The sequence below is a fragment of the Schistocerca piceifrons genome, chromosome 1 (assembly GCF_021461385.2).
Source record: "Schistocerca piceifrons isolate TAMUIC-IGC-003096 chromosome 1, iqSchPice1.1, whole genome shotgun sequence".
Taxonomy (NCBI): Eukaryota; Metazoa; Arthropoda; class Insecta; order Orthoptera; family Acrididae; genus Schistocerca; species Schistocerca piceifrons.
This window is the reverse complement of record NC_060138.1, coordinates 152615538-152638898: the sequence shown is the minus strand read 5'-3', so window position 1 is coordinate 152638898 and position 23361 is coordinate 152615538. Positions and strand designations below refer to the sequence as shown.

Here is a 23361-nt window from a genome sequence, read left to right as displayed (position 1 = left end):
TGTACGGACAGCAGACGTGAAGGAAAATGTGATTAACACTGTGGAGGCGACCGCCGTGTCAGTTCCAGGCAGTTGGCCAGCCAGGAAAGGGTAAGTCAGACGACAGTATGGAACATTCTCGATCACAATTATTACTACCGTTATCTTTTACAGCGTGTGCAGGGCTTACTATAGACAGACTTCCCACATTGGGAGCAGTTTTGTCACTAGTTACTTCACCACGCAACCACGATTACAGGATTTTTGTCATCTGTCTATAATGGGTCATCCTCCTCTAACAACACCTTTTTTTTATAGAAATAACCGATACCATGTATACCATCGATTCTTGCATATGTGGACATTGTATCAGCTGTTGAACTAAATGAACTTCATATGATTTTGTATACGATGTTTTATGTTTCAGGCTAAAATGTATAAAGATAAATTAACTTATTACAATCGATAGGTACTAATGGTTAAAATTACTCTTATTTTAAAAATATTTGAAATTGAAAAAATATCCGGCATATTTAAAATTCATATTATTAACTGCACAATCTAACATTAATTATTAAATTTAATTCTGGACTAATTTATACAATAATGATATGAATTAGTACAGATTATTTTTGTGTCAAGAAAGTTGTAAACTATTTTGCTTTGTAAACTCTTTGGAATATAATTAGTACCGCAAAATGTAGGATGTGATGGGCATGCTTCGGATGGAATCAGATGTGTTTTTGATTGTGTCAACAATAACGTAATTTGTGGCATGATAGAAGTGAAAATAGTAAAGTCGGTGTGATTTAGAAGAATGGGATGGAATAAAAAAAATTCATAGCAACAGGCAAATCTTCATCAGTTATTTCGTCTTCAGGAACAAAAAACGTTAAATCAAAATTTCAGCTCAAGAATTTATCCCTAGACACGACAAGAATTAGAGTCAACAACAAGAAGAGAAAATCAAGATGAGTAAAGATTTCTTCTATTGTGTCTTGCGCCTTTCGAAACTTTCAAAATTTCTGCAAACACAGAGAATTTTAATAGTGATGTGTGGGAGGGTACGTTTATATGTCCCATTCACAGATGAGACCACTTTTACACAGAGCCATATCTTCAATCTTCATAACGGTTATGACGGATAGTAAGCAGAAACTCCATGGTATGATGACAGGGACTCATCAGCATCGGTGCAGGTGGTGTGGGCGGCCATATCTTGGGCCCTGTCTTCCTTCCACATCGCCTAACAGACTGGAACTATTAGCGTTTCTTGTGGGTGACTTTGCTTCCCCTGCTGGAAGATGTGCCATTGATGATTCGAAGAATCATATGAATGCTACATGATGGTGCTCGAGCCCACTTTGACATTAACGTCTGGAGGCACGCCAGTCGTGTCTTCCCCAGTTGGCGGATCGGATGAGGAAGACCCGTCGCATGGTCATGCTCATTCACTGGATCTCAGCCCGCGGGATTTCTGGTTATGGGGCCACCTCAAAAGTATCCTGTATGCAGAACCCATTCCAGATGTGGAGACACTGGAGCAGCATATTCATGCTGCCTTTGACACAATTCGGATGGAGCCTGGCTGATGTGAACATGTGAGGCAGAACATGCTACAGCACTTACACGCATGCACATGGAAACCGTTTTCAACACATACTGTAACTGTGGCTGCATGGTACACTGCTTATTAGACCGCAGTCTCCGTAACAGTATATGATTGAATAAATGGTCTCTAGCATGTAAATCATGAATTTTTGGACAAGTTCATTACACCTTTTGTGTTCTGTATCCTCTCATCGATCAATCCCTAGAGTTTTTACATGGTGGAAAGAATCACCCTGCATAAACTGCGTCAGGGAGACATGGAAAACAATGCAGTTGTAATGCACGAACGGAGAAATTTGTCTGACGCCCTAAAGGGCATGATCATTGGCCAAGGGTGGAAGTATTTCCGAAACGGCTAAGTTTATAAACTGTCCGCAATAGTAGGGAGACGGAGCTCTTGGCGCAATTTTGATATAAACTTGAATCAAATTGATATACAAATTAATTAAACTGATCAATTAATTACACCCCAGAAAACACGCCCTCCCCTAGCCACTCCCGGATAACATCACGTATTTTCCTCATCCTGAATGTGGATTCCGCACAGTCCACTCCTTCCCCTCCCCCACCTACCATATTGGCAGGAATTTCGAATCTTGGTGAGAATTTCTTCGTCCCAGGGCTATGCTCTCGCCTGACCCCACCCCCACCTGGGTATTGGCGGGAAATTAAAACTGGCAATGCCCTTTCTGTGTCTCTAACCCTGGTCCTTCTGGACAGAAAGCCCAATTGCACCCCCACAACAGATGGAACTGTCCAGATGCAGAAGAAGAACGTTAAGTTAGTGTGCTTTTTTATTTTGGTTGGGAAACTGAATTAGAGATCCGTCATAATTAAGTAATTAACCAAAAAGATCAGCCATAATGACAACTGTATGCATAGCACTGCACAAAGACTGCCTAAAATCGCAATGCAGCCTAAAAATTGGCGATGCCATATAATTGGTGTTATCCTGTGGGGAAAAAGTTTCACAATACCACCCTAAATTAGTGGCAGATGTACTCAAACTCTATTCTTCACCTACAAGCTGATGGAAAAATGGTTAGGGTCTAATGCACTAACTTTATTCGTTTTGGTGGGAAATACGTTCAACTGACGAGACGCTGATGTTGGATGGAGAGGAGTTAAATAAGTGTATTACCTGTATCTGTCGCTGTATGGCCTCAGAATTCTTTACAGACGCCTGTTCGACAATAACACTGCCGTCCAGGTAATCGAGACCAATACATGCTACCACAACTGACGTAAAATGTGTCACTGCTCTAATTACACATCGAATTTGTCCTGAAAAAAGAAACGCACTCACAATGGTTCAAATAGCTCTGAGCACTATGTGACTTAGCTTCTAAGGTCATCAGTCCCCTAGAACTTAGAACTACTTAAACCTAACTAACCTAAGGACATCACACACATCCATGCCCGAGGCAGGATTCGAACCTGCGACCGTAGCGATAGCACGGTTCCAGATTGTAGTGCCTAGAACCGCTCGGCCACTCCAGCCGGCCGCACTCATAGTGATCGGGTCATAATGCGACACATGTACTGGGGAAAATTGTCATCCTTAAAGACTGGAGAGGGGGCTGTTGAATGTGCGTTCTCCTGGATGTACGATTAGAAACTGCCGAAAATTAGAGCTCCTCTTACCTCCCCTCATCCCTCCCTGTCCCTCCACATACAGGGGTACACAGGATTCTTCAGATATTCGCTGCCTTGAAAACAGGACGCCCTCTGCCTAAAGCGACCGCAGGCTCTGGAGCAGTCTCCCACCAATTTGATAGCAGAGTCTTCAGTACAATGCGTCCCCAACGAGAACGTGGCTGGGCTGTCAGCATTATCGATGCGGACAAAAGCTACACATACAATAGAGTACGACGCCAGCATCCTTCAGAACAAAACTGAGATAAATTAATGATATCCTGACCCTGGGTTGTTTGTCTAATCCGGCCGAGGTTGCCGAGCGGTTCCAGGCGCTACAGTCTGGAACCGCGCGACCGCTACGGTAGCAGGTTCGAATCCTGCCTCGGGCATGGATGTGTGTGATGTCCTTAGGTTAGTTAGGTTTAAGTAGTTCTAAGTTCTAGGGGACTGATGACCTTAGAAGTTAAGTCCCATAGTGCTCAGAGCCATTTGAACCATTTTTTTTTTTTTGTTCGTCTAAAAGGACAGCTGCGACCTCCTGCACAGCTCGTGCACCACGCTCTTAGTAGCCCCGCCATTAAGCGACCGCCGTTCTGTGATGGAGAACACTTTTATTTAACGTTAACGCATCTCTTATAATCAAGCACCTTTTAAAAAAGAAAACATAATCGCGATGATGATAATTGTTCTCTTTCCATGAAAACGGGCACAATCCATTTTCGTTTAGTTTATGAGCAAAATCGGTATAGTTCTTACGTTCGCCTGCAGGATAAAATTCACATCTCGGTATTTTGCGACATCCAACACAGTGCACCACCGTCGATTACAAATCACCAAACTGCAGAGACTTGTACACCCAGCAAAGGAAAAAAAAATGTTGCGAAAACAGCAGAATGTCCTCGTTATTTTGAAACCATCATCAGCGTAAAGAAAAAGGGAGAATTTAAACTCTGAAGAAAAAGTCTGTGTTAAGCATTGTCTTTCAGCCTGACGGACAAAATCCACGACCTGGCTGTCTCTCGCGTTCAAAGCAGTGTCTGTAAAAAACTGTCACGCAGACGTGTATTGCAAACATTTCAGACACGTGAAATAACATTATAGAAAACAATCTTTCACGCCTTTTCCTCACATGTCGCTAAAAAACACAGTCATTTTACGTTCGACAACAACAAGCTATAATTCAAGAGGAATCTACTGCTTTGTATACTGCAGCAGGTCACATTTTACCAGTGCGATGCTATATCACACTGGCGTTTACAAAACATATCGTGAGAGCCTGTCTTGTAATAGAACCTCCTGTAAGATGTTACCGCGTGTCTCTCTCTTCTGTTACATCGAAACCAATACCGTCCGCGTGCTCACATTTGACATTTTTGCTCCATATCTGCCCTTTGCCGACATGTATGTAAAGTTTCTGCCACACAGCAGATTCTTGCGTTCTAGTTTTGTAAGCAATTTGATCATTACAACCTGTTTCATGTCATCTACTCGCATATAGGGAAAAACCACTATCATTTCCAGGTTCCACAATGAGTTATAATTCAAGTGGTGTCTGTTTTATGAGTAGCTTATGAAGTATAAAATAACACAGGACTAACGGTAACACGTATTTTTAAAACTTGAAATCGAGACGATAATAATAAAAACAGTCATGATTCCACGAGAATAGATACATCCGATTTCTGTTAGTTTTATTGACAAAATAGATGTAGTTTTGAGAGAACTGTCTGCATCCAAACTTTAACCAGTTATACCACTCCTTGTAATAGAACCTCCTGTAAGATTTTACCATGTCTCTCTCTTTCTATGTATCGAAAAAACTAATACTGTCTGTATGTTGACATCGAGCACATCACATATACACGTATCGCTCCATTGGAGCAGGTGGCCACTGCTTGCGAAGTCGTCAGGACTGCATCAAGTTATGTCGACTCTACTGGAGGGAGACCATATCCAACAGACAATCCCCGCCATACACTTTGTTTTTCTAACATGACTCCGAGGCGTGCGTTAGCTGCTACACTGACATTAACACATTTCGATCCTGTGGCTCTCGCAGAAAGCTGAACATCACACGGGGTAAACTATGCAGCTCCCACAACACAGTTTTTATTATTATCGTCACGATTTCAAGTTTAAAAAATAGGTGTTACCGCTAGTCCTGTGTTATTTTATACTTCATAGTCTCTAATTCTAAAGTAGACACCACTCTAATTATGGCTCATTGTGGAACCTGGAAATGATAGTAGTTTTCCCCGACAGGTGAGTAGATTGCTTGAAACAGCTTGTGATGATCAAATTGCTACAAACATAGAACGCAAGGATCTGCTGTGTGATAATAACTTTACAGACATGTCGGTAGAGGGGAGCTATGGAGCACAAATGTCGAATGTTAAGGACACAGAAGAGACGGTAATTGGTTTTGATGTAACGGAAGAGAGAGAGATGCAATAAAATCTTATATGAGCTTCTATAACAAGACAGGCTCTCATAATTTGTTTCCTAAATGTCAGTGTGATATAGCATCGCATTGGTAAAATCTGACCTGCTATAGCATACAAAAGAGCGATGTTATCTTTTTCCCCGGTTTTATGCAGGGTGGACATGTCTCTGCAGTCTGGTCATTTGTAATCGACGGCGGAGCACTGCATTGGTTGTCGCAAAATACTGATGTGCTAATCGTATCCTGCAATCAAACATAAAAACGATACCGATTTTGCTCGTACTCTACAAGAAAATGACTGCCGCTATTTTCATGGGAAGAGGACATTTAGTATCGTCGCCTTTTTTTTTGGTTAAAGATGCTTGATTATAAGAAATGCATTGACGTTGCAACGATAACACTGACAACTACGTGCTCATTGGGGATGCATTGTTCTGAAGACTCTGCTATCAGACTGGTGGGAGGCTGCTCCGGGATCTGCGGTCGCTTTAGGTGGAGGGCTTCCGGTTTTCAAGGCAGCGGACGTTTGAAAAAAGCCTGTGTCTTCTCTTGTTAGAGGGAGGGGGAGGTATGAGAGGAGGTACGAGGGTTGCTTGTATTGGCCTCTATTACCTGGGCCGCAGTGTGATTGTCGAACAGGCATCTGTAGCGAACTCTGACGCTATACAGCGACAGATACAGTCCTCAGCTGTATGGTTACAGTGTAAGTAGGCTGTTTAGGTTTTCTTATTGGTAACGCCACGTAGCGCTCTGTATGAAAATCACTGGCTGTGCTGTGTGCAGTCTGTGGCTGATTAGCATTGTTGTAATATTTGCCATTGTAGTGTTGAGCGCTACGTGGCGTTACCAATAAGAAAACCTAAACAGCCTACTTACAACAGGTAATACACTTACTTAACTCTTCTCTGTCCAACATAAGCGTCTCGTCAGTTCAATACATTTCCCATCGAAAAGAGCAAATTTAGTACATAAGAGTGGAGTTTGAGTACATCTGCCACTAGTTTCGGGTAGTACTGTGAAAATTTTTCTCCACAGGATAACACCAGTTATACGGCATCGCCAATTTTTGAGCTGTATTGCGATTTTGGACAGTCTTTGTGTAGTGCTACGCACACAGTTGTGTCGTTAGGGTTGATATTTATGGTTAGTTACACAATTATGACACTTCAGTTTTCCAAGCAAAATAAATAAAGTACACTATCCTAACGTTTCTCTGCTGCATCTGGACAGTTTCCATGTGTTGGGGAGGTGGGCAGGTGCACTTGGGCTTTCTGTCCAGAAGAACCAGGTTCAAGTCGTGAAAAGGGCATTGCCATTTTTAATTCCCCGCCAATTCACAGGTAGGGGATGAGGTCGAACGGCAACACAGGCCTGGGACAAAGAAAGTTTCATCAAAATTGAAAATTCCCAACAAATTTCAAAATTTCCGCGAATAGGGTAGGTGGGGGTTGGGGAGACGCGTGGGAGGGGTGTGTGCGGGGACCCACATGCAGGCTGAGGAAAACACGTCATCGTGGAGTGGGTGGGGGTGTGGTAGTGGGTGTGGTTGAGGGGTAATTAATTGATCAATTTAATTAATTTGCATATCAATTTAATATAAAAAAATTCTCCAGAAACCTACCTTCCTCCTACTATCCACATGCCACCGTGGTTAAAATATACTGTGCAAGGAAAATTGGCGCTACCCAAAACTGGCCCAGAGGCAACTGTGAAGTACCACGGGCCATAGATGGCAGGGGTGAGCTACGGTTGTGGAGATGTGTGCAGGCGAATACGCGTGCAACTGTTAAGCAACAGACCACTCACATAAACCAAGGGGGCTATCAACAGTGTCTCCTCATCAATCAGCGTATGGCCTCTGCAACAGGCGCCTGGTTCATTCACCCATGCTCAATGCTGTTCCTCAGCAACAAAGGCTGGAATTTACGTGCCAGTACCGCAGCTTGACGTCCAGTGAGTGGCAACAGTTGGTCTCTTCATATGTATCACGTTTTATGCTCCAATGGATAGATGGCCGTCGGCGTTTATGGCCCTGCAGCAATCGTCTGAACGGTCCAGATCGAAGGAGGGAGCCTTATGGTCTGGAGAACGTTTTCGTGGCATTTTCTGCGTGATGTCATCCTTCTAGAAGGCACTATGTATCAACACGTATGCATCTATCCTCGGGGACAATGTCCACTCCTATATACATTTCGTTTCTCCTCGGCATGATGGCATCTAACTGCATGGCAATGCAGCATGTCATACGGCTCACAGGGTATATGCGTTTTTGGAAGAGCACCAGGATGAATATCCTCAACCGAGAAACCTTGCGCAGCTGGCCACGGCACTGGATCTGGCAGAGCTCCACATCCCTGTCGACACGTATCTCAACCTTGTTGACTGTCTTCCTGCATGCCTCTTACTGTAAAGGGTGATTTTTCAGGCTTTTGACAGGTGATTGGACAGTGTAAAATCAAAGCACTTTCGGTTTGAAAGAGAAATGGCTGCGTCCAGAAGCAGTGCTTCATATTTCTGATCAGATGAGATCAAATCTAATAAATAATTTAGTGTACAACGGCTCATAACACGAGATGTCGCAATGGTGCTAGATAGTTGAGGAGTTGGAAGTGCGCACACGCACAGACAGACAGACAGACAGAGAGAGAGAGAGAGAGAGAGAGAGAGAGAGAGAGAGAACCTCGCGCACGCCTCTACCCATCGGACCACGCTCGTCACCCATTATGACGTTCCCTGGTGACGGCGCAGAGGAAAATTATAACTACGTTGGTATTTAATACACGTGAACTATCTTAAATCTCCGGTGCTGACTTCTTCTAATGAATTTTAAAACAATCCTGGGAGGTACCGGAACGCCGTTCAGCCCAAAATTAAATCCTGCCTCTTACTACTGAGGATCATTGTTATAACTGTCAATCTAAGAGTACAGGATGTCTCAAAAAGTTCGCTACAACTTCAGTGTGCCAAAATAGACAAACTACACTACTGGCCATTAAAATTGCTACACCAAGAAGAAATGCAGATGGTAAACGGGTATTCACTGGACAAATATATTATACTAGAACTGACATGTGATTACATTTCCACGCAATTTGGGTGCATAGATCCTGAGAAATCAGTACTCAGAACAACCGCCTCTGGACGTAATAACGCCCTAGATACGCCTGGGCATTGAGTCAAACAGAGCTTGGATGGCGTTTACAGGTACAGCTGCCCATACAACTTCAACACGATTCCACAGTTCAAAACTAATGACTGTCGTATTGTGACGAGCCAGTTGCTCGACCACCATTGGCCAGACGTTTTCAATTGGTGAGAGATCTGGATAATGTGCTGGCTAGGGCAGCAAACATTTTCTCTATCCTGAAAGGCCCGTACAGGACCTGCAACATGAGGTCGTGCATTATCCTGCTGAAATGTAGGGTTTCGCAGGGATCGAATGAAGGGTAGAGCCACGGGTCATAACACATCTGAAATGTAACGTCCACTGTTCAAAGTGGCGTCAATGCGAACAAGAGGTGACCGAGACGTGTAACCAATGGTACCCCATACCATCACGCCGGGTGATTCGCCAGTATGTCGCCAAACACGGATGCGACCATCATGATACTGTAAACAGAACCTGGATTCATCCAAAAAATAACGTTTTGCCATTCCTGCACCCAGTTCGTCTTTGAGTACACCATCGCACGCGCTCCTGTCTGTGATGCAGCGTCAAGGATAACCGCAGCCATGGTCTCCGAGCTGATAGTCCATGCTACTGCAAACGTCGTCGAACTGTTCGTGCAAATGGCGGTTGTCTTGCAAACGTCCCCATCTGTTGACTCAGGGATCGAGACGTGGCTGCACGATCCGTTACAGCCATGCGGATAAGATGCCTGTCATCTCGACTGCTAGTGATACGAGGCCGTTTGGATCCAGCACGGCGTTCCGTATTACCCCTCCTGAACCCACCGATTCAATATGCTGCTAACAGTCATTGGATCTCGACCAACGCGAGCAGCAATGTCGCGATACGATAAACCGCAATCGCGATAGGCTACAATCCAACCTTTACCAAAGTCGGAAACGTGATAGTACGCATTTCTCCTCCTTACACGAGGCATCACAACAATGTTTCACCAGGCAACGCCGGTCAACTGTTGTTTGTGTATGAGAAATCGGTTGGAAACTTTCCTCATGTCAGCACATTGTAGATGTCGCCACTTGCGCCAACTTGTGTGAATGCTCTGAAAAGCAAATCATTTGCATATCACAGCATCTTCTTCCTGTCGGTTACATTTCGCGTCTGTAGCACGTCATCTTCGTGGTGTAGCAATTTTAATGGCCAGTAGTGTAATTAAGGTATTCGAACCATGTTTGGCTTACGTACAGACAAATAAAGTTTTGTTTGTGAGTATTCCACATTGTGTTGACTGAAGCATAATGACAACGGTAGTTTATTGGACTTGCAGGTTCAAACGAAGTTCCAAACACAGTATAGGAAGCACCCATCATCGTGGACGTCGATACACCAGTGATACAGGAGTTTTATGCAAACAGGAAGCATTGATGTGAAGCACCATATTGGACGGCCGTTTGAGGATGGATACGGTTAGTGTTCCAAGTGTTTCAACGTTCACTGCCTGTATCTGTTTGGGGGACGTTGCATGAGCTGCAAATCCCTAGGACGACCGTGCACTGGATCCTTCGGAAACGTTTCCAAACTGAATTGCAACTGTTGTAAGCAGGGGCGGTGGCAAGGGGCGGAGGGGAGTATCATATTACACTGAATAAAATTACTTCAGAAATCAGCGAATATATTACTCCAACAGATTCAATCTTTTTTTTATAATTATGCAGCAATATAGGTTGCAATGTATTCCAAACACATTTTAACAAAAGAATAAGAGCGGCAAATATCTTACTACCTAAACCAATAAATATCATTTAACTTAAAATAGGCGTCTTATTATTTATTAATACACATTTTTTACTCTGAACTCCAAAACAGTTACCAAAAATTCAGCAACACCAAATTTTACCAATTTGTTGGTGGAGGACCCCAACTCTCTTTTTGTTAAGCCTTATTCCATACCCCGAAACACACCCCCCCTCCCCCCGCCCAAACCAGACAAGCCAAAACTAACGTAGTTCGCTGGAAATTTTCTAAACATCTTTGCATTATCTGATCAAGAAACATTTCACGTGTGTGATAATGTAACCAAACAATGTTCGTACCTGGGGAACAATCAATACTGTGACGAAGGATACAAGTGGCGGCCCGGAAGTGAATTATGTGTATGTGTTTGACGGTTGATGGCACTGTGGGACCATTTTTTCCCTCTGAAAAATAAAACTGTGAATTCTAACTATTACCTTGACGTGCTGGAACTGTTTGCGTTACCACAACTGGCTGACAGCCGAGACAATTTTTTTTTTTTCCAGCAAGATGGTGCACCGCCATATATGGCTCAGACTATGCGAGATGTTCGACACCGTATGTTTCCAAATCGCTGTATCGGCAAGGGTGGTCCAATTCCCTAGCCTCTTCGATCGCCTGACATTGAAAAGATGGACGTCTTTCTACGGCAGTATGTCGAGGCCACAGTCTACCAAACGCCTATAAACTACATCAATGGTTTGAAGAACAGTTGCTGCCTTTACCACAGTTGAAGTGGATAAGTTGTGCCAGGTGTGCATATAACTAGAATGTGGACTGGATGTTACGCGTGCCATCAAAGGTGCACATGTTGAATGAAACTGATTGAAAGGCATAAAAAATGTGAGATGGCCTGTCACATACGTCAAACATTAAATAGCATCCAAACTAATTAAGATATTTACACAATGTTTGGCTTATGTGAACGCTACCTAACGTAATTTTTATGCCATTCAGTCAGGCATTAAACCTCCTCATGAACCATGGACCTTGCTCTTGGTGGGGAGGCTTCTGAGCCTCAGCGGTACAGATAGCCATACCGTAGGTGCAACGACAACGGAGGGGTATTTGTTGAGAAGCCAGACAAACATGTGGTTCCTGAAGAGGGGCAGCAGCTTTTTCAGTAGTTGCAGGGGCAAGTCTGGATGATTGACCGATATGGATTCGTAACATCAACAAAAATGGTTTAAATGGCTCTAAGCACTATGGGACTTAACATCTGAGGTCATCAGTCCCCGAGACTTAGAACTACTTAAACCTAACTAACGTAAGGACATCACACACATCTATGCCCGAGGCAGGATTCGAACCTGCGACCGTAGCAGCAGCGTGGTTCCGGACTGAAGTGCCTAGAACCGCTCGGTCACAGCGGCCGGCGTAACATCAACACAATGACCTTGCTGTGCTGGTACTGCGAACGGCTGGAAGCGAGGGAGAACTACAATCTGAACTTTTCCCGAGGGATGCAACTCTACTGTATGGTCAAATGATGACATCCTCTTGGGTGAAATATTCCGGAGGCAAAATAGTCCCCCATTCAGATCTCCTGGTTGGGACTACTCAGGAGGATGTTGTAGTCAGGAGAAACAAAACTGGCATTCTGCGGATCAGAACGTAGAATGTCAGATCCCTTAATCGGGCAGGTGGATTAGAAAATTTAAAAAGGGAAATGGATAGGTTAAAAACACATATAGTGGGAACTAGTGAAGTTCGTTGGCAGAAGGAACATGATTTCTTGTCACGTGAATACGGGGTTATAGATAGAAAATCAAATTGCAGTAGTAGATTTAATAATGAATAAGAAAATATGAACATGAGTAAGCTCCTATGAACAGCATAGTGAATGCATTACCGTAGCCATGGTATACACGAAACCCAAACCTAAACATAGTATTACAAGTTTATATGCCAACTAGCTCCGCAGGTGATGAAGAGATTGAAGAAATGTATGATATAAAAGAAACTATTCAGATAATTAAGGGAGACGAAAATTTAATGGTGATGAGGGACTGGAATTCGATATTAGGAAAAGGAAGAGAAGAAAAAACAGTAGGTGAATATGGACTGGGGAAAAGGAATAAAAGGGGAAGCCGCCTGCTCGAAATTTGTGCACAATGCATAATTTGATCATCGCTAATACTTGGTTTAAGAATCATGAAAGAAGATTCTATACGTGGAAGAGATCTGGAGACACGGGAAGTTTTCAGATTGGTTATATAACGGTAAGAGAGAGATTCCAAAACCAGATTTTAAATTGTAGCACATTTCCAGGGATAGATGTGGACTTGTAGCGCAATTTATTGATTCTGAACCGTAGAACAAAACTGAAGAAATCGCAAAAACGTAGGAAATTTAGGATATACGACTGGGTAAATTGAAAGAACCAGAAGTTGTTGAGAGTTTCAGAGGGAGCATTAGGGAACTACTGACAAGAACAGGGAAAAGGAAAATAGTAGAAGAAGAATGGATAGCTTTGAGAGATGAAATACTGAAGGCAGCAGAGGACCAATTAGGTAAAAAGACGACATCTAGCAGAAATCCATGAGTAACACAAGAGATCTTGAGTTTAACTGACGAGAGGTGAAAATATAAAAAAATGTGGTAAGTGAAGCTGGCGAAAAGCAATACAAACGACCAAAAAATGAGACTGATCAAGTACAAAATGGCTAAGTGGAAATGGCTCGAGGCCAAATGTAAGGACTTAGAAGCATTTATCACTAGGGAAGGGAGAGATACAGCCTGCAGGAAAATTGAAGCGTCCTTCGGAGAAAAGAGAATGAGCTGTGAATATCAAGAGCTAGGATGGAAAACCAGTCTTAAGAAAAGAAGGGAAACGTGGAAGGAGTAATAGAGGATCTGTACATGGGAGATGTACTTGTGGGTAATATTACAGAAATGGAAGACGAGGTAGACGGAGATGAGATGGGAGATACGATACTACGAGAATTTGATAAAGCACTGAAAGACCTAAGTTGAAACAAGGCTCTGGGAGCAAAAAACATTCCGTTAGAACTACTGATGGCCTTGGGAAAGCCAGCCATGACAAAGCTCTTCCATCTGGTGAGCAAGATGTGTGAGACAGGCGAAGTATCCTCAGACTTCAAGAAGAATATAATAATTCCTATTCCAAAGAAAGCAGGTGCCGACAGGTGTGAATATTATCGAACTATCAGTTTAATAAGTCATAGTTGCAAAATACTAACACGAATTCATTACAGAAGAATGGAAAAACTGGGAGAAGTCGATCTCGGGAAATACGAGTTTAAACCTACGTTTATAGCATTTGTAAACTTAGAGAAAGCTTGACTGGAACCCTCTCTTGTCAATTTTGAAGGTGTCAAGGGTAAAATACAAGGAGCGAAAGGCTATTTAGAACTTGTGTAGAAGCCAGACGGCTCTTATAAGAGTCGAAGAGCATGAAAGGGATGCAGTAGTTGAGAAGGGAGTGAGATAGGGTTGTAGTCTGTCCCCTATGTTATTCAGTCTGTACACTGAGAAAGCAATAAGGAAACAAAAGAAAAACTTGGAGTAGGAATTAAAGTTCAGGGAGAAGAAATAAAACCTTCGAGATTTGTAATTCTGTATTGCAAGAGCAGTTGAATGGAACGGACAGTGTGTTGAAATGAGGATACAAGATGAACATCAACTAAAACAAAACAAGAATAATGGGATGTAGTCAAATAAAGTCAAGTGATGCTGAGGCACGTAGCATAGAAAACGGGACACTTAAAGTAGTAGATGAGTTTTGCTATTTGTACAGAAAAAAAAGATATGGTGGCCGAAGTAGAGAGGATATAAAATACAGACGAGGAATGGTAAGAAAAGCATTTCCGAAAAAGAAAAATTTGTTAACATTGAGTACCGGTTTACGTGTCAGGAAGTCGTTTCTAAAAGTATTTGTATGGGGTGTAGCCATGTATAGAAGTGAAACATAGACGATAAGCAGTTTAGACAAGAAGAGAACAGAAGCTTTTGAAATGTGATGCTACAGAATAATGGTGAAGATTAGATGGCAGATCGCTTAACTAATGAGAAAGTACTGAACAGAATTGGGTAGAAAAATTTGTGACACAATCTGACTACAAGAAGAGATCGGTTAGTAGAACACATTCTGAGACATCAAGGTATCGCTAATGTAGTATTGGAGGGCAGTGTAGGAGGTAAAAATCGTAGAGGGAGACCAGGAGATCAATACGGTAAGCAGTTTCAGAGGGATGTAGGCTGCAGTAGCTACTCGGGGATGAAGAGGATTACATGGAGTAGCTTGGAGAGCTGCATCAAAGCAGTCTTCGGACTGAAGACTACAACAACAAGGCATTAAAGTTGTAGCGCACTTTTTGAGACTCTCTGTACAGATTAAAGAAATGTTAATGAATGTAAGTATGTTTGCACCTCACTATCCCTTACGTGATGCCTGAGTGAACATTTTCTTTCTCCAGTACGATGTGAGGCTTGGGAGTGAGTACCATGGGTCACAGAGCCAGAAATGTCACATGCCACGTCACGTTTCTCGTGTCAGAAAACGGGCCTGTTTATAGTATAGCACGTATCCTCAGGGATAGTGCGACGACGTCTTGGACACCAGGGACTTGTGAACAAGACGACAGTTGTTACTCCTTCCCATAACGCGGCAGCAGAGATCGATGCTAACTGTGGTGTGGCCCACTGTAACACTGGACACAGGGGCAGCATCACTTCTTTGCATATGAGGTCCCTTTCCACATACACCACCACTATGGGAGTGAACGTTGTCAGATTGCGTTTGTCACCGTCACACCAGCCCTATACCTTGCGTGATGGCACTGGGTGCCATTGGGTACATAACACAATCATCTCGTCGTAACTCAGGGCCACCTATTTAAAAAAATTGGATTTATTTATTATATATATAAAATGGAAGTGTTACTTGTAGGAAAAAATGGTTCAAATGGCTCTGAGCACTATGGGATTTATCTAAGGTCATCAGTCCCCTAGAACTTAGAAGTACTTAAACCTAACTAATCTAAGGACATCACACACATCCATGCCCGAGGCAGAATTTGAACCTGCGACCGTAGCGGTCACGCGGTTCCAGACTGAAGTGCCTACAACCGGTCGGCCACTTACTCGTAGGATTTGTTTATTTATTTATTATATTTAAAAAAAATGGAATTGTTACTTGTAGCAACGACCTCGCAATAGCAGAGCAAAAGCTAAACTGCTGAACTCGGTTTTCAAATGTTCCTTTACAAAGGAGTTAATGGATGATATCGATATCAGTGACTGCGGCATTGAGAAATAGCTGAAATCATTACACCTCCACAGGGGCCCACAGTCTGACAGAATTTTACATCTACATCTATATCCATACTCCGCAAGCCACCTGACGGTGTGTGGCGGAGGGTACCTTGAGTACCTCTATCGGTTCTCCCTTCTATTCCAGTCTCCTATTGTTCGTGGAAAGAAGGATTGTCGGTATGCTTCTGTGTGGGCTCTAATCTCTCTGATTTTATCCTCATGGTCTCTTCGCGAGATATACGTAGGAGGGAGCAAAATACTGCTTGACTCTTCGGTGAAGGTATGTTCTCGAAACTTTAACAAAAGCTCGTATGGAGCTACTGAGCGTCTCCTGCAGAGTCTTCCACTGGAGTTTATCTATCATCTCCGTAATGCTTTCACGATTACTAAATGATCCTGTAACGAAGCGCGCTGCTCTCCGTTGGATCTTCTCTGTCTTCTATCAACCCTATCTGGTACGGATCCCACACTGCTGAGCAGTATTCAAGCAGTGGGCGAACAAGCGTACTGTAACCTACTTCCTGTCAGATTCTTTATTGAATTTCCAGCTGTGTTACCATTTTTCTTAAAAATTCTATATCGAATCGATTTATAGCGACATTACCAATTGCCTTGCCGCAGTGGTAACACCGGTTCCCATCAGATCACCTAAGTTAAGCGCTGTCGGGCTGGGCTAGCACTTGGATGGGTGACCAACTGGTCTGCCGAGAGCTGTTGGTAAGCGGGATGCACTCAGCCCTTGTGAGGCAAGCTGAGGAGCTACTTGATTGAGCTCCATATCCGCATCCAGTGACGCTTGTGGGCTGAGGATGACACGGCGGCCGGTCGGTACCGTTGCGCCTTCATGGCCTGTTCGGGTGGGGTTTAGTTCAGTTTTTATAGCGACAGTGGTGATGGGCTTCTAAGGTGGGTGGTGGAACGGGTACTTCGTCTGGATGCCGGTAGCCCACTAACACGGCGAGATAGTGGTGAAGAGGTGTGTAGTGACGGTGTCCAAAAAGGCCAACTTTCGCAGTACTTATGATGTACCCAACCGGTGAGGAAGGCGCTGTGGTCAGCACTTGGCTCATGGTCAAAGGCCGGTGGTGTAGTGCAGGCGAGGCAGTGATGCCAACGGCAAGGTAAGGCCGCCAACAGCAAGACGGCGCCCCACAGCGGCAGCCTCGCTGCCTACTGGGCGGGGCGCGAGTTCAATCTGTGTGCTCACAGGGGAACCTCCCCATCGCACCCCCCTCAGATTTAGTTATAAGTTGGCACAGTGGATAGGCCTTGAAAAATTGAACACAGATCAATCGAGAAAACAAGAAGAAGTTGTGTGGAACTACGAAAAAAGTAAGCAAAATATACAAACTGAGTAGTCCATGTGCAAGATAGGCAACATCGAGGACAGTATGAGCTTAGGAGCGCCGTGGTCCCGTGGTTAGCGTGAGCCGCTGTGGAACTAGGGGTCCTTGGTTCAAGTCTTCGCTCGAGTGAAAATTTTATTTTCGCAAAGTTATGATCTGTCCGTTCGTTCACCGAGTTCACAAACTGAGTAGTCCATATGCAAGATAGGCAACATCAATGACAGTATGAGATTAGGATCTCCGTGGTCCCGTGGTTAGCGTGAGCCGCTGTGGAACTAGGGGTCCTTGGTTCAAGTCTTCGATCGGGTGAAAATTTTATGTTCGCAAAGTTATGATCTGTCCGTTCGTTCGCTGACGTCTCTGTTCACTGTAATAAGTTTAGCACCTGTGTTTTGCGACCGCACCGCAAAACCGTGCGATTGTTATTGAAGTCGCGAGCTATATTTGCTGGATTCATATTGCCCACGGGATACATCTCATGTATTTAATGCACTCTCGTCCAAAGTAGTGAACAGTCAACTGCCAGCCAGGGAGCCTCGTTAGCAGGAATATTCTCTCTTCCGTGCGCTGTAGTCGACTGACGTAGTGTGTTTCGATGTTTGTTTAGGTGTGGCGTCCCCATACTACGGCGCAGTTGCCTCGCATCGGACGGACGGACAGATGATAATTGTCTGAAAATAAAAAAAATAAACTTTTCAGTCAATGGACGACTTGAACCAAGAACCTCTCCTTCCGCAGCCCCTCACGCTAACCACGGGACCACGGCGTTCTAAAGCTCAGATCGTCCTTGATGTTGCCTATGTTGCGCATTGACTACTCAGTTTGTATATTTTGCTTATTTTTTCATAGTTCCACACAACTTCTTCCTGTTTTCTCAACTGATCTGAATTCAGTTTTTCAAGGCCTATCCACTGTGCCAACTTACAACTAAATCTGAGGGGGGTGTGATGGGGAGGTTCCCTTGTCAGTATAGAGGAGTCAGTTCACAACAGCAGTAGCCCACACGAGCAGAGGCTGGTGGGAAGGAGTTTGCCTACCCAAGCGATGGCGGATGAGCGGCCACACCGCCCCAGGCTCGAACTGCAGGCCACTAACAAGGAACTCCTTGAGTGCGAGGTGGCAGAAGGCCAATGATGTTTACGGCATTCGAAGCTTCACATGTGGTCTACCATATTGGCTGCTAATGGCAACACGGGGCGTCACTGGTGTTATGCAATGGTGAGCAAAGCATGAGGGCAAGGAGCGTAGTTGAACTGCTTAATCGACGAGTAACCAAGCAATTTTGCAGATTGAGAAAGATGTGGCAGACGAAATATTAACGTTTCTGCAAGATGAGTCAGTGGGATTTGTGTTGTATACGCTTGATTGTGCGGACAACATACATGAGGAGTACAGTGATAACGATAAGTTCTTAAGAAGTACAAGTGATACTAAAACAAGTGTCGAGCCATGTAGTTAGTCATCCTTATCGGATTGGGAGCCGCAAATCCCGCCATCAGTGAAACACTGTAAAGGACAATCGTTGTCCAAGGAGCGAGTACTAAACATAATTACGTACATAGATCAGCCGCAGCATAGTAAAAAAAATATGAACAGATTTCGAATTAAGTCCACAGTAAAGTGACCGTGTAGTGCATAAGAAAACATACGGATATTCAAGGGAGGACGAGGCACACTTATTACAAAAACTGGCGCCTGAGCGTTCAGGGCTGCTCGATACAATTTACAGGATGTGCATAATAGTGGCCTACTACGTTATGCACATCAAATTGTGCATGGCATATATTGCAGTGATTTCAATGAAGCAGTGGATGGTTGCATAATTTCGAACAGTGCTACAGAACTGTAAGACGCAGGGCAACGAAAATTCAAACAAAGCGTCAACCTGATGCACAGCAAACTGCAGAATCGACCCCAATTTGTAGATGAGATAAACTTATCCCATACTTCAGGAAGGAATTTGTTTGCAACTCCGACCACTCCGGATATGAAGAGGAAATGCATAAGAAAGGAACCCTGTAAATTAGAGGTACCAAGAGAATTGTATCAAGATCAATTAATATCAATCAATGCCTTAACGCATTCGTATACAAATACGCCGACTGTTAATCTGGAGGGCCAGTAGCTGGTCAAAATAACTTTCTTTTGCTTGATGCCTGGTCTATGTATAAAAATCATACTCCTTCGGAGCAACTGTCCCTCCTGGAAAGTGAGTGGCATCGTACTTCATACCACCTGGAACCACCGGACAAATTCAACCTCTGGATGTTTTTCTGTGCCTATAAAATATATTATCGCACGATCACCAGCTACGCTTTAAAGGATAGCCAGTTTCACGATAAACTAAACGAGAGACTGTTTCGCATTTGGTTGCATGCCATCGCAGTCCATCAGTTCTCAAAATGTTCGCCTTCGATCTGGACGGTGCGATTCTTTGCGATCACTGCGGCGCGTCATTTTTCATTTGGTGTTCATGGTGCAAGTTAATCGTATGTTTTGAACATTTTTTGAATGTCTATTTTGTGAAGTGTAATACATACATCTCACAGAAAGTTGTCCTCTGCATCTCCCAAACACTCATTTTCCGGCGCCCTCCCGATGCATATGGTGAGTCATTAGCACCTAATATTTTTCCTGTGATAACTGTTAACACAACACTTTCAAATGACCCTTACTAAAGATTGAACTTGCGACCTCACACTCATGGGGTTCGTAGCAATGGACCTTCCATTTGAAGGACGCTAAGTCCACAGCATTGGTCTCAACAAAGACAGCAGTGTCGCAGTTAGCAGCAGCTAAGACCGGAGGAGAAGACTTGTAGTACCATGGAGAATCTTGGACCTTTAGACTCATGGACCAAGACCGTCCTAGGTCCCACCTCGGTGTTGTTCGCCATCAGATTATACCTCTGACTGCAAGTGAGAAATATTTGCATGGAACTGACCCGTTCCCATTTTGCTAAAGCACCATTTTCCACCACATACGTCACAACGGAACCATGACGTGAGCACGAAGTAATGAGGCTACCCACGCCGTCGTCGTTCTGCGGGGTCAATGCTATTGCGCCGCTGGCCCCTCTGCTTGGTGACAACATGACGCAAACACCTTGCTACCTCCGTGACAATAATCGCTGCAAAAGAAATTTACAGCTGAAATTGGAATTTCTCCATAGGGAGGACGAAGCATGTTATTTTGAACGGAAGGTTATTGACAAGTGTAGAATTAAATTCAGGTGTACCCTAGTGACATTTGTTGGGACCCTTGCTGTTCATGTTGAATATTAATGACCTTTCAGGCAATACTAACAGAAACCTCAGACTTCTGACAGATGATACTGTTGTGGATTGGCAATAGGGCCAATAGGAAGCCGAAAGGCACGCGTTTTAGCTCACGCAGGCTGGCGTGAGGTCTGGAACAGGACAAGGAAGTTAGACCAGAAAAAAAGGATGTAGCTGGTGGAATACTTAACTTTAATCCATTAATGTTGAACGTAGCTCTTGTCTGTACATTATTTACAATATCAATAGTAACTGATAATGGCGCCTTGCTAGGCCGTAGCAAATGACGTAGCTGAAGGCTATGCTAACTATCGTCTCGGCAAATGAGAGCGTAATTTGTCAGTGAACCATCGCTAGCAAAGTCGGCTGTTCAACTGGGGCGAGTGCTAGGAAGTCTCTCTAGACCTGCCGTGTGGCGGCGCTCGGTCTGCAATCACTGATAGTGGTGACACGCTGGTCCGACGTATACTAATGGACCGCGGCCGATTTAAAGGCTACCACCTAGCAAGTGTAGTGTCTGGCGGTGACACCACAGATACAATAATCTATAAAAAATTTCTAGTTAAAATATTGCACAAATATTGTCATACTTTTATAAAATTTCAGTGAGATGTACAGATTGGCAACTGGGAATCAGTCAACTAATACAAACAGCTGGATGTAATAATTTATGGGGATATGAAATGTAATGATCACACAGGCAATTGCAGGTAAAATAGGTGTCAGATTTCGAATCACTGGTAGGATCTGGGAAAATGCAGTGCCTCTGCAAAGGAATTGTCTTACAAAAAACGTGTGTGACCCATCGTGGAATACAGCTCAAGTGTGTGGGATCCAATTCAGACAGGACTAAAAGAGATGTTGAACTTATACATCGGAGAGCAGCGCAAATGGTCACGAGTTTGACAAATGGGAGAATGACATAGAAATGTTAGAAAACCTAAGGCTGTAGTCGCTTAAAGATAAACATCAATTATCGCTCGAAGACCTACAATTTACATAGTTTCAAGAGCCAGTATTATGCCAAGAATCTACGAATATACTACAGCATCCTGTGTAAGAAACAACAAAGACAAGTTTAACTACAGAACACAGATATATTTAAACAGCCACTCTTCCCGCACGTCATACTCGAATAGTACACGAAGAAAACCTAATATTATTTCAATGGGAACTACCCTATTCAATCTAATTCACAGCAGTTTGCATGGTATGACTTTAGAGGTAGATGTTTCCTTGTTCGTGCCAGCATAATCATGTGACAGAGTGTCATGTACGCTTCCACATCTGCTCCATCGGGGTTCAGGACTACCGTTTTCTGCTTTTCATTTCTGGCCCATTCTTGTCAAAATCAAGACGATGCTCAGTGTCTTATGATTTATCAACACCATGTTAACCACTAAAAATATATAAAATAAAGACAGAGGAAATAGAGTCCCGTTGTGGTTATTCTACAGTCTCACCAAAGAGGGCTGTGTTTATTTCCTTGTATTAACGCCTATGAGCTACTACATAATTTTCATCCGTGCTTTGATCACACTAACACTTACTACACACAGATTTCTCTAGACTGCAATTTATTTATACACCATGTACAACTTTAAGCGTTAAAAACCATTCAACGGCCAAGATCGCAGACAATATTTCGCTATATAAGAGAATCGGTTTCCATAGACTATGGTGTCATCTTCAGGTCTTAAAATCCATTTTTGTAAAACATGTTCATTTTTAGCTAACCTCACGCACAAGATATCAAGTGGATCAAAACAGCACATCACAAAAGGTTTGTCATCGCTAAAATATTTAAAAAGATAAAGCATCTTGTACAACAGGCGGTGTCCCTATACATATCGCTCACAGTTGTTTGTTGCATCATAGAAACACGGTACACAATAAAACAACTGTTTTGGTTCAAATGGCTCTGAGCACTACGGGACTTAAACTTCTAAGGTCATCATCCCCTAGAACTTAGAAATAATTAAACCTAAGTGACCTAAGGACATCACACACATCCATGCCCGAGGCAGGATTCGAACCAGCGACCGTAGCGGTCGCACGGTTCCAGACTGTGGCTCCTAGAACCGCTCGGTCACCCCGGCCGGCAAACAACTGTTTTCATATGCTGGACATATTCAAAACAGTGCACTGTCTAGAATGTGTCCAGCATATGTAAACCGCTGTATTATTGTGTACCGTGTTTGTATGACGCAACAAGCAACTGTGCGCATTATGTATATTGGACACAGCCTGTTGCACAAGATACTTTATCTTTTTAAGTATTTTAGCGATGACAAACCTTTTATGATGTGATTTTATCTAATCGACGTCTTGTGCGTGAGGTCCGACTAAAATTAACAAGTTTCACAACAAAAAGATTTTAAGGCCTGAAGATGACAGCATTGTCTTTTGAAACCGGCTGTCTTAAATAAAGAAATATTTTATGCGATCTTGGTTGCTGAATGGTTTTTAACACTTAAACAGAGTGCCCATCAGTTGTCTCAAAATGAAAAAAATTCAAACAACTTTGAGTGTTTTGCAATTATCATCAGAGTCTTTTTAAAACCGACAGAAAAACACAGATGAAATGCAGACTGCTGTTATTGTTTCACAAGTCCTATTACAGACTCCTAGTGGTTGCAGTGGGGGCTTAATAGATAAAGCTTTGGTAAGGAACCCCCGCTTCACCTTAGATGTGCACTGAGAAGATAGCGCCACCATCAGTTGCTGTTGTAATTTTACCGTTTTCGACCGACCTCACAACAACGGCTCCAGGAATCAGGTACGTCCGCACCTTTTTGGCACCACTGTGTCATACTGTGAACCGAGAGGTATGAAAGTGACCAGATCTTCAAATTTATTTTACAGCCA

At 43.4% G+C, this 23361-nt stretch overlaps 1 pseudogene; it reads left to right on the top strand.

The window, feature by feature from the left end:
• Nucleotides 1-16471: 16471 nt before the first annotated feature.
• LOC124728842 lies at nucleotides 16472-16589 on the top strand (annotated as a pseudogene).
• The last annotated feature ends 6772 nt before the right edge of the window (nucleotides 16590-23361 follow it).